This window comes from Protopterus annectens, chromosome 12.part0, assembly GCF_019279795.1.
Source record: "Protopterus annectens isolate FY-2018-M chromosome 12.part0, PAN1.0, whole genome shotgun sequence".
NCBI classification, from domain to species: Eukaryota; Metazoa; Chordata; order Ceratodontiformes; family Protopteridae; genus Protopterus; species Protopterus annectens.
Genome location: NC_056746.1, coordinates 1,368,028,376 through 1,368,040,875, shown reverse-complemented (window position 1 = coordinate 1,368,040,875; position 12,500 = coordinate 1,368,028,376). Strand labels below are relative to the sequence as shown.

The following is a 12,500-nucleotide window of genomic DNA, read 5'->3' as shown; positions in this document are numbered from 1 at the left end:
CACCTATGTGGTAATTTGTGGGCACTTTGTTTTTACCAAAGGGGATGACTATACACTTTTTGGCATTTAGCTTGAGGCCATGGCTCTGGCACCAGTTGTCTGTTTCTATGAGGCCCTTTTGGAGGATGCTTGTGTCGGCTGGAGAGTCGATTATGGCGCCCAGTTTGCAGTCATCTGTGAACTTGGTCAGCCACAGTCCTTCTGTGTTGGCCTGTACCTCCGAGAAATATATACCGAACAAGAGAGGCCCCAGGACTGAGCCTTGTGGGACATCACTTGTAACTGGTTTGGAGTTTGACATGGCTCCAGCAATTCTAACCATGTGGGTTCTGTCCTTGAGCCAGTTTGCAATCCATCTAGTGACATAGGGGTTTATATTTAAGCTGGTGAGCTTATCTATAATGCCCGAGTGGGGTATTGTATCGAAGGCTTTTGCGAGGTCCAGGTAGGCTGTGTGGACCACCTTCCCCTCGTCAATGGCCTTGGTGACTGTTTCAAAGAAATTAACCAGGTTTAAGAGGCAGGATCTGCCTTTAACAAAGCCGAACTGGGTAGGATCCAGTGTTTGTAGGTCCCCAATATCTTTATTTATGAGGTCCATGATGATCCTTTCCATAGCTTTGCAGACCAAGCTAGTCAGGCTTATGGGGCGATAGTTTCCAGGATCCGTTGAGGCACCACCTTTATGGAGAGGGACCACTGTTGCTGTACGCTACTCTTTGGGCACATATCCTGTAGTAAGGCTGAGATTGAACAGTAGTTTTATGTTTGGGTTTAGCTCTTCTTGGAGTTCATGTAGGAAGCAGCCCGGGACACCATCTGGTCCCATTGATGCTGTGTTTTTGCTTTGGAGAGGGCGGCTCTTACCTGAGCATCTGAGATGTCAGGGGGGCAGCACTCTGCTGGGATAGATATTTGCCCTTTTGGTGGGGAGGGGAGAAGTTCACGCTGAACCTGTCAGCTAGGATGTTGGCAATGTCTGTGGGTTCGGTGTATTTTTTGTCATTTTGGACTAATTCTGAGCATATCTGGGAATTACCACCCAGGTTCCTAACATAACTAAAGAAAGCCTTGTGATTATCCTTAGTGTCCTGTGCAATTTTTCTCTCGAAGCTGGCCTTAGACAATTTTATGTGTGCCCGTAGTTTTTGCTAATACTGATCAGTGATGCCTTCCCTTTTTGGGATTTTGCTTTATCATTTAGTAGCTTCCTCCTTCTATTGTATAGTTTGTTTATGGCTGGGGTCCACCAGACAGGACATCTGCCTTTGGAGGATTGGGTCTTGGTTTTATTTGGGATCGCATGATCCATGCATTCCTGAAGGTGTTCATAGAATGCGTTTATAAAGGATTCTGAGGTCTGGGCTGTATTTTCCACAGGCCCGGGGGCTTTGAAGGATTCCACCTCAGTTTTGAGGAGTGTAAAATTTGCTTTAAGTTTTTCACTGTGGTTTTCTGGGCAGGGGGTGGGGTCAGGATGTGAATATCCAGTGAGATTAGTTTATGGTCTGATCTTACCAGTGAGGGATACACTTCTGGTCTGGAGCATAGAGTCCCCATGTTGGTGATGATCAGGTCCAGTATGTTTTCCCCTCTTGTGGGAGTGGTAACAAGTTGTTCCATAGCATTTGAGTTTATAAATTCTAGGAACCTTTGGGCTAGGGTGTTGGAGCTAGAGTAATGCTCCCAGTCTATGTTTGGGTAGTTGAAGTCGCCCATTATAATGGTGTTTGGAGAGACCTTCATATTTTCCAGTGTTCTCAGGAAGACCGAGTGGGGTTCCTGGGTTTGGGAGGGTGGTCTGTAGCAGGCTATAAACTGGAAGGCAGTTTTACCCACTGTTAGTTGCACATGGATAGTCTCTGATGCTTCGTGCTTTGCCACCAACCTGGAGGTGTGGGTATCTTTGATGAATATCGATACTCCCCCTCCTTTTGTGGTTCGGTCCAAGTTTTGGGGCCGAAAAGCATGGTATGAGGTATAACCTGGTAGTGCTGGGGTGCTCTCGGGAGCCCTGAACCAGGTTTCTGTTACTGCACAGATATCGATGTTCTCCATGCTAAGGAGAGTTTCGAGTGCGTGCATCTTGAGGTTTAGACTTCTGGCATTGAGTAGCATTACTCTTAGTTTCTTATCCCTTGTGATACCTATGGAGGTGGGTTTGTCTTTTGAGCCTTGCCTAAAAAGGCACTATGGGGGTAGCAAGAGCCTTTGCCAATATCCGAAAGCCCAGGGGTGACAGGTGCAAGCTGTCCCTAGCGTAGCATCGTGGCTTGTCGAGCATATCATCCCAAGCTGACAGGCATTGGATCCCCTTTGAATGACACCAGTACTTAAGCCAATTGTTGAAATTGATCATCTTGTCTTCATATTGTGGCATCATTCTTGGTGAGGGTAAGATGCTACTCAAGGTCAGGGTCATACCGGCCTGGGCTACATGCTCAGAGAGCTCCTTTATGTCTCTTTTCATGTAGTCCAGGGAGGTACGTCTCAGGTCATTCACACCAGCATGGACAATGACTGAGTCATATTTGTACTTGCCTTGGAGTGACCTGAGTGCTTGTGTTATGTGGCAGATCCTAGTGCCTGACAGGCTGCTCACCGTGACCCTCTCCTTGTTCAGCCTGGTGAGCGGGACGTCAGTGTGCCTGACGATAGAGTCACCTATTACAAGTGTATCAGGTGTGTTGTTTAATCTTAAGGGCTGTGACTGTTTGGCACACTGGCTTTGTGAGATATGTGTTGCACGTGTTTTGTTTATCACAACAGAATTTGTCAAATGGTCTACCATAAATATCCAGATGCTTTTCTTAATAAACATTACATTATTTGGTGTTTTGTTATTTAATGGATGTTTACTTGAATATCACAACAATGTCTCATATTATTTTTTCATGATTCATAAGTAATATAAAAACTTGTCTGGCCCCACCATTGCAACAACTTAGGGAAGGCAAAGGATTTGTTACTGAACAAGCTTCAAATATTTATTATTATTGTTTTAAAACCTCTGGCAAAAAGCAACATTGGTTACTTATTAGATACATACGATACTCTGAGAATCCACTAAACACAAGAAATCTGGACAAAGCTAAACATAATTGGGAAACATAGGCCCAAAATCATGGACTAATTTTAAATATTACTCTTATGAACTTAAACATTTGGTAATAGGTTTTTCATTAGCGTGCATTTTGTAAAGGATATGACATCTGAAAATCTGATGTATGTAAATCATTTAGTGACATCAGTCCTCAATGATTTGCCATAAATCCACACATTTTATGAAGAACAGATCAAAAATATAAGGCAAAAGTTGACAGGTATGGCTGTGTGAAAGTTTAGTCATGTGACACTGATAGCGATCATACTTTCAGTCTTAGTGGCATCACTAACATTGTTGAGAAGACATGATCGAGTTTTCAAAAACTCAAAGCTGTTGAATGGAGATTGTGGTAAAGGTCAGCTCAGGGAATTTACCCTTTTCCCAACTGTACTGTGATCTCAGAGGTGGTATATATAATATGCAGGGGGTGCAGGGGTCTTGCCCACCCCCACAAGAATGTAGAAAAAAGCTAGATTTTTGTTGTTTTTTGAAGCTCGAGTTTTCAGAAACGTGATCACATCATCTCAACAATATGAATTTCAAGTGTGTGTGTGTGTGTGTGTGTGTGTGTGTGTGTGTGTGTGTGTGTGTGTGTACACACATCTATGTGGGTAATAATGGAACCTTGGAGTAGACTTGATGGTCAAGTGTGGGCTTGGGCAAAAAACTGAAGAGAGGACATGATGTGACTTGTGTAACAAAACAAAGAGTCTCTGCTTTCATTCTTAACTACTTTTTTGTGTAACAATAAGAAAAAAATTTTTTTACAACAAACTACATTTTTGAATGAAAGAGAACATTCAGTGTTATGCAGCACAATATTCAACATTGTGGTAAAGGCAGAACTCATACATAATGCTTATTAGAAAAATCTGATACTTACTTCAAGAATAAGTCCATTTTCTTCCTAAAATAATATTCTTCAAGGTGAGAATAGTAGAGACCATGAGACCATCAACATATGGCAGTTGGCCTTATAGCCCTTTTGTTTAGTTCTGGGATGCCTGGTACCACCCAGCATTCAACGAATTACTGCAACTTATACACCCTCTAGCAAGCATTGCGTACCATCTTGTTGACATGTTGTGAACATCCTTTAAGATTAAGGCTAGGGGCTACTAACTATATAAGGGCTACTAACATAGGGTCTACTAACAAGCTGCCTCCTGTGGTTGATGGCTGGATTCTCTCTGTCTAGATGTGGCTCTCAACAAGTCACTTAACAAGAAAGGGTTCCTAGGCCAAGGCTGAGAAAGCTCCACTTGGATCAGTGCTCTGTTACAGTCAATACAAACGAAATGCAAAAACAAACAAACAAACAAGCAAACAAACAAACAAACAAACAAACAAATAAATAAATAAATAAATAAACAAACAAGTTAATGAATCCAAATTCTGGCTTAAAATGGTGAAAGCTCTGCAATTACATGTAATGTTCAATATGGTGTTAGAGGCTGTCTATGCCTATACAACGGCTTAATAAATTCTTATTTTCTGCTGGCATCGTTAGTGAAGTCTCTCCCAATAGCTTATTAACCTTCCTTGCTTCTGTCGCAGGAAACATATTTACTTTTAAGGCACATTTCATATGTACAGTAAATAGTGATAGTGTGATGACTTTTCAGTACAGACTGTGCAGGAATTATATAACCACCATGCTGTAAAGAAATTTCAAATGTAATACTTTGATACCGACCAGTATGTATGCTTACATACAATTTGAAAAAAGATAGAGAAATCCATAATATCTTGTTTCAATGTTCATCCTTGTAACCGTCAAGGAGTTGCCCACAGGAGAACAAGAATCCTCACAAAGACCTTGGCGCGAACTGGATCCAGAGGCAGGATTTGAGATTCTGAAAGGATATCTTTATTATTAATCTCTAATATACGGTTTACTGACACTAGTTAGTGATAGATAGAATGAAAGTGCAGAGACAATCAGTGTTGTGGAAGGCTTCCTCTTTCTTAATACAATACTATAGCAATGTTGCTATCATAAAATGCTTTTAAAATGTGCATCCTGAATAAAAATATAACAATGTGATGATTAGAATGAAGGCAAAAGGTAAGGTGAGACAAATCCTCCCCCTATAAAACTAAGTGCATAGTAATTATGTGAAAATACTAAGGTTTTCTCGTTGTATTCCTTGGTTAACATTCTGAATGCTGACATTGTTTTGCAATGATCCGTTCAAAGAATCTTCTAAGATGGATGAGATCATTGCATGCTGATGTCATAAGTATGTTATCATGGGGGTTGTGATGAATATTACTGCTGAGAGAGACAAAGACAGTCGGGCACATCTCATTGTTAGATTTTGCAAGATGTGCTGTAAACCTGCAAAAAGATAAATAAAAGTAAAAAAAATGTTTCTAGTAAACTCTTAAAATGAAATAATGAACATATAAAAGAATTTGTAAGAGTGCAGTTACTTGTTTAATGAGACAGCGGAATGACATTTGCAGACCACCACCTTGAAATTTATTCAGCTGTTTAGCTTTTTATATGATTAAGCACTTAGCTGATAATTGTAAGGCAATACTTCTGTCTTTTCAGCTGCTTGGCTCTGTTCTCATTTCGTTAAAGTCCCTTTCCAGTAAGAAATGTCAGAACAATGAACAGAAACCCTTGTAAATGAAATGATTAAGTGGAAGATGACTTTTTAAGCATATCTGCCTATTTTTGTGCTTGATGATTGCAGAGTGAGGCACAATATATCCAAAACTGTCTTTATACAGCACTTTACTTCCTCATGTACTTATGTTTAATAACAGCTATAAAACTTTCAGATTGCCGCAACATAAATTTCTCTTTAAATGACTACAATTATCAAAAACACTATGCTAAGCATATATTCCCATGCATGCTGAATTGTAGACTTGTTTACCGTGGTGTTTATCTCACCGATGGCTAAAATAAAAAGAATATCTGAGTAGTGTTGGTTGCTGAAGACAGTATGCGGAAACAGTTATGTCACCCATTAAATGTTTTGTACGTTTAAGAATATGTCTGGTTAAATTTGCTTATTTTTAAAATAATTTACTGAGAAAAACATTAACTAGGGGTGATTGTTTCCATGTGTGCTGCTGTGTGTTGCAAAGTCATTAAAGTACCAAAGAGCAATACAGTGTAGTGAGTAGCCACAGTAACACACAACTAAGCAAAAAAGTGCAATTGCAAGTTTCATTCAGCAAATATATATTAACAGTGGTATATGTTGTATCACATCACTTGAAATTGTGATGCAAATGTAATTTAATTGTTCAAGTTATCTCCACTAGTGTCATGGATTCCAAGCTTATTAAGCCCACCACCAGCTTCACTGATCCCATACTTTGTTACCCCCCCCCAAACTCATTTGTGATTTTTCTTGTTCTTTACTGCAGTTCCCTCTTTAATAACTCATTTTTTAATATCATTCTGGATCTTTTCCATACTTCACCTCATCAACAAACTGAGCACTGACTGCATGACCTGATCTTTTAACTCATCCGAGCACTGCATTTACATTACCTCAGCTGAGTTCTCCTCATATTTCATGTTACCTCATTAACTTCCACTCAACGGCTTCTGTAAAGTCTCTTTAATCTGAAAACTGATCCACATCAGACTGGAGTAATTTACTCCCCTCACAGCAGCAAATGGAAACCCCATTCTTTACCGCATGGTTGTGTAATCAGTTGTCTTATAGATCATCAGTTGTGCTCTATCACATGACTGTCTCAACTGATGTGCTTCACCAGTATGATCTAACACACTGCTGAATCAGACTCTCCTCTTCAGCTCTGTCACATGACTCTCAGCTGATGTGCTTCCTCAGTATGATCTGACGCACTAAGTCAGACTCTCTTCTTCAGCTCTGTCACATGACTGTCTCAGCTGATGTGCTTCCCCAGTATGATCTGACAGACTGCTGAGTCAGAATCTCCTTTTCAGCTCTGTCACATGACTGTCTCAGCTGATGTGCTTCCCCAGTATGATCTGACACACTGCTGAGTCAGAGTGCTCTCTTCAGCTCTGTCACATGACTGTCTCAGCTGATATGCTTCCCCAGTATGATCTGACAGACTGCTGAGTCAGATTCTCCTCTTCAGCTCTGTCATGACTGTCTCAGCTGATGTGCTTCCCCAGTATGATCTGACACACTGCTGAGTCAGGCTCTCCTCTTCAGCTCTGTCACATGACTGTCTCAGCTGATGTGCTTCCCCAGTATGATCTGACATACTGTTGAGTCAGACTCTCCTCGCCAGCTCTGTCACATGACTGTCTCAGCTGATATGCTTCCCCAGTATGATATGACACACTGCTGAGTCAGACTCTCCTCTTCAGCTGTGGTCTATCTCACTGTTGTCTGAGTGTCTCTCTGATGCTGCCTCCTGTCACACTGCTGACTCAACTCCTGCTCCTTCTCTGCAGTCTGTAAAACTGCTGAGTCAGTTCCTCCTTGTCAGCTGTGCTCTGTCACACAGTTAAAAAGTCCCCATCTGATGCTGCATTCTGTTACTCTGCAGACTCTACTCTTTGGCTATGGTTAGCCTTAATCCTGACTCAACCTTTGCAGTTGTGCTGCAATCACATTGCTAACTATGCCACATAGTTTGCCACACTGAGACTTTAATACTAGAGCTTCTCGGAGTTTCTTCTCTCTTTCTTTGAACTCTACACTATTTCTTCAAATGAATTGTTTGTTTTTTTTACTGGCTTTGGAAATAAAGTAAATGTTCCCCTTCCAATTAATTACATTTGACTACAAAATAATACAAAACTCAGCATCCTCCAGCAAGTTCATAGGCTGAAATGAAACAGGTCAATGCAACCACTACAAGATGAGAAATTGTGACTATTTTTTCCAGTGCTAATCTGTAAAGCAAACCAACTAAATGTATATAATTCATATGGATGTATTACCACAAAGCAGACCCACTTCATATAAAGATTATGTTACTAACTGCCCGTGAAATAGAAATATTAACTGCACTTTCATTTGTTTGTCCTTATTACTTTTCCTCATTGTACATTCATACAATGTTCAACAAAAATGTTGCCACATTTCTGAGCAGGCATATGAGCATTATATCAAAAGACCTCCACCCTCCGACTCTTAACACCACAAACAGAACAAAAACAGCAGTAGTGATTCCATTACAGAGTAGTAGATATGGTAATATAAATACACTGTGGCAGAGTTCTGGGTAATTCATATATTAAAAGAAGCTCATGGTCTACAACACAACTAAACAGAAAACACAAATCCTGCTTTAGCTACAGACTCCAGCACCCGCAAAAAGGGTAAATCAGGTTTTCTTTATTATAAAAAAGTGAATGACAGCACTAAAAGCAGCAGTTCATCTTCACAATAAGTATTTGACCCTTTCAATTAAAATTTACAGTTCCAACTTCATGACCAAAGATTTGTATACTTCCCAGTGGTTTGTGTCATTCTTCCTTCCCTCTTGCACAAGTCCAGACTTCATTGTGCTTGCTTCTACTGTGTTCAGTGATACAAGACAATAAAATGATGGGGTGAAATTTCATCTAGTGTGTATTCTTTGGATGGTAATCGCATGTCCTTTTAGGGGTGTGGCATAAGACGCTTCAAAAAAAAAAAACTGTGTTCATTTCTGGATGCCGTATTGTTAGAGAAGCATCTAGATAGTAAAGACCACAGAATGGACCATTACCATGTGGGCAATGAGAATAAGAGACATAAGTATACGAATACAGAATAATAACAATATACATATGGGAGAACAAAAGGTAGTAACAATGTACATGTGAGAGAACAAAAGGTAGTAGCAATGTGTATGTGAGAGAACAAAAGGTAGTAACAATGTACATGTGGGAGAACAAAAGGTCATAACAATGTACATGTGAGAGAACAAAAGGTAGTAGCAATGTACATGTGGGAGAACAAAAGGTAGTAGCAATGTACATGTGTATGAACAAAAGGTCATAAAAATGTACATGTGGGAGAACAAAAGGTAGTAACAATGTACATGTGGGAGAACAAAAGGTAGTAGCAATGTACATGTGTATGAACAAAAGGTCATAAAAATGTACATGTGGGAGAACAAAAGTTAGTAACAATGTACATGTGGGAGAACAAAAGGTAGTAACAGTGTACATGTGGGAGAACAGAAGGTAGTAACAATGTACATGTGAGAGAACAAAAGGTAGTAACAGTGTACATGTGGGAGAACAGAAGGTAGTAACAATATGCATGTGAGAGAACAAAAGGTAGTAACAATGTACATGAGGGAGAACAAAAGGTAGTAACAATGTACATGTGGGAGAACAAAAAGTCATAACAATGTACATGTGAGGGAATAAAAGGTAGTAACAGTGTACATGTGGGATAACAGAAGGTAGAAACTACGTAAATGTGAGAGAACAAAAGGTAATAACAATGTGCATGTGAGAGAACTAAAGGTAGTAACAATGTACATGTAGGAGAACAAAAGGTCATAACAATGTACATATGAGAGAACAAAAGGTAGCAACAGTGTACATGTGAGAGAACAACAAGTAGTAACAATGTGCATGTGAGAGAACAAAAGGTAGTAACAATGTACATTTGAGAGAACAAAAGCTAGTAACAATGTACATGTGTGAAAACAAAAGGTAGCAAAAATGTACATGTGAGAGAACAAAAGGTAGTAACAATGTACATATGAGAGAACAAAAGGTAGTAACAATGTAAATGTGGGAGAACAAAAGGGAAATGGAAGCATGATATTCATGTGCCCATCATTGTGGGAAGGCCAGTAGAATAAACTAATGATTAAGCACAGAAAAATGGTTAGCATTGAACATCAACAGTGGAAAATAATACTATTTAGAAAACAATGGAGACACAGTTAACAGAACCAAGGACAGGTACAAAAAGTGTGAGGAAAGAGCAGAGTACCTGTAAAACAAATGTAAGGAGACAGTTAACAGAACCAAGGACAGGTACAAAAAGTGTGAGGAAAGAGCAGAGTACCTGTAAAACAAATGTAAGGAGACAGTTAACAGAACCAAGGACATGGAAAAAACGTGTGAGGAAAGAGGAGAGTACCTGTAAAACAAATGTAAGGAGACAGTTAACAGAACCAAGGACAGGTACAAAAAGTGTGAGGAAAGAGCAGAGTACCTGTAAAACAAATGTAAGGAGACAGTTAAGAGAACCAAGGACAGGTACAAAAAGTGTGAGGAAAGAGCAGAGTACCTGTAAAACAAATGTAAGGAGACAGTTAACAGAACCAAGGACAGGTACAAAAAGTGTCAGGAAAGAGCAGAGTACCTGTAAAACAAATGTAAGGAGACAGTTAACAGAACCAAGGACATGGAAAAAACGTGTGAGGAAAGAGGAGAGTACCTGTAAAACAAATGTAAGGAGACAGTTAACAGAACCAAGGACAGGTACAAAAAGTGTGAGGAAAGAGCAGAGTACCTGTAAAACAAATGTAAGGAGACAGTTAACAGAACCAAGGACAGGTACAAAAAGTGTGAGGAAAGAGCAAAGTACCTGTAAAACAAATGTAAGGAGACAGTTAACAGAACCAAGGACAGGTACAAAAAGTGTGAGGAAAGAGCAAAGTACCTGTAAAACAAATGTAAGGAGACAGTTAACAGAACCAAGGACAGGTACAAAAAGTGTGAGGAAAGAGCAAAGTGACTGTAAAACAAATGTAAGGAGACAGTTAACAGAACCAAGGACAGGTACAAAAAGTGTCAGGAAAGAGCAGAGTACCTGTAAAACAAATGTAAGGAGACAGTTAACAGAACCAAGGACAGGTACAAGAAGTGTGAGGAAAGAGCAAAGTACCTGTAAAACAAATGTAAGGAGACAGTTAATAGAACCAAGGACAGGTACAAAAAGTGTCAGTAAAGAGCAGAGTACCTATAAAACAAATGTAAGGAGACAGTTAACAGAACCAAGGACGGGTACAAAAAGTGTGAGGAAAGAGCAAAGTACCTGTAAAACAAATGTAAGGAGACAGTTAACAGAACCAAGGACAGGTACAAAAAGTGTGAGGAAAGAACAAAGTACTTGTAAAACAAATGTAAGGAGACAGTTAACAGAACCAAGGACAGGTACAAAAAGTGTGAGGAAAGAGCAAAGTACCTATAAAACAAATGTAAGGAGACAGTTAACAGAACCAAGGACAGGTACAAAAAGTGTCAGGAAAGAGCAAAGTACCTGTAAAACAAATGTAAGGAGACAGTTAACAGAACCAAGGACAGGTACAAAAAGTGTGAGGAAAGAGCAGAGTACCTGTAAAACAAATGTAAGGAGACAGTTAACAGAACCAAGGACAGGTACAAAAAGTGTGAGGAAAGAGCAAAGTACCTGTAAAACAAATGTAAGGAGACAGTTAACAGAACCAAGGACAGGTACAAAAGTGTGAGGAAAGAGCAAAGTACCTGTAAAACAAATGTAAGGAGACAGTTAACAGAACCAAGGACAGGTACAAAAAGTGTGAGGAAAGAGCAAAGTACCTGTAAAACAAATGTAAGGAGACAGTTAACAGAACCAAGGACAGGTACAAAAAGTGTCAGGAAAGAGCAAAGTACCTGTAAAACAAATGTAAGGAGACAGTTAACAGAACCAAGGACAGGTAAAAAAGTGTCAGGAAAGAGCAAAGTACCTGTAAAACAAATGTAAGGAGACAGTTAACAGAACCAAGGACAGGTACAAAAAGTGTCAGGAAAGAGCAAAGTACCTGTAAAACAAATGTAAGGAGACAGTTAACAGAACCAAGGACAGGTACAAAAAGTGTGAGGAAAGAGCAAAGTACCTGTAAAACAAATGTAAGGAGACAGTTAACAGAACCAAGGACAGGTACAAAAGTGTGAGGAAAGAGCAAAGTACCTGTAAAACAAATGTAAGGAGACAGTTAACAGAACCAAGGACAGGTACAAAAAGTGTGAGGAAAGAGCAAAGTACCTGTAAAACAAATGTAAGGAGACAGTTAACAGAACCAAGGACAGGTACAAAAAGTGTGAGGAAAGAGCAAAGTACCTGTAAAACAAATGTAAGGAGACAGTTAACAGAACCAAGGACAGGGAAAAAAGTGTGAGGAAAGAGCAGAGTACCTGTAAAACAAATGTAAGGAGACAGTTAACAGAACCAAGGACAGGTACAAAAAGTGTGAGGAAAGAGCAAAGTACCTGTAAAACAAATGTAAGGAGACAGTTAACAGAACCAAGGACAGGTACAAAAAGTGTGAGGAAAGAGCAAAGTACCTGTAAAACAAATGTAAGGAGACAGTTAACAGAACCAAGGACAGGTACAAAAAGTGTGAGGAAAGAGCAAAGTACCTGTAAAACAAATGTAAGGAGACAGTTAACAGAACCAAGGACAGGTACAAAAATGTCAGGAAAGAGCAAAGTACATGTAAAACAAAT

The 12,500-nt window shown here is 39.6% G+C and overlaps 2 protein-coding genes across 4 annotated transcripts in view; both read left to right on the top strand.

The window, feature by feature from the left end:
- ANGPT4 (angiopoietin 4) overlaps window positions 1-12,500 on the top strand; it is a 1,038,655-nt gene that overhangs the window by 186,417 nt on the left and 839,738 nt on the right. The window lies entirely within an intron of this gene.
- The window catches only part of LOC122817210, an 8,134-nt gene continuing 5,602 nt past the window's right edge, over window positions 9,969-12,500 (top strand). The window contains exon 1 of one of the 3 annotated variants that reach the window (XM_044090424.1): window positions 9,969-10,061. The gene's annotated coding sequence lies outside the window, so the exon portion shown is untranslated. Of the gene's footprint in view, window positions 10,062-10,141; window positions 10,212-10,310; window positions 11,037-12,500 lie in introns of those variants that run through there. The other 2 variants (XM_044090425.1, XR_006367167.1) reach the window with 2 other exon arrangements.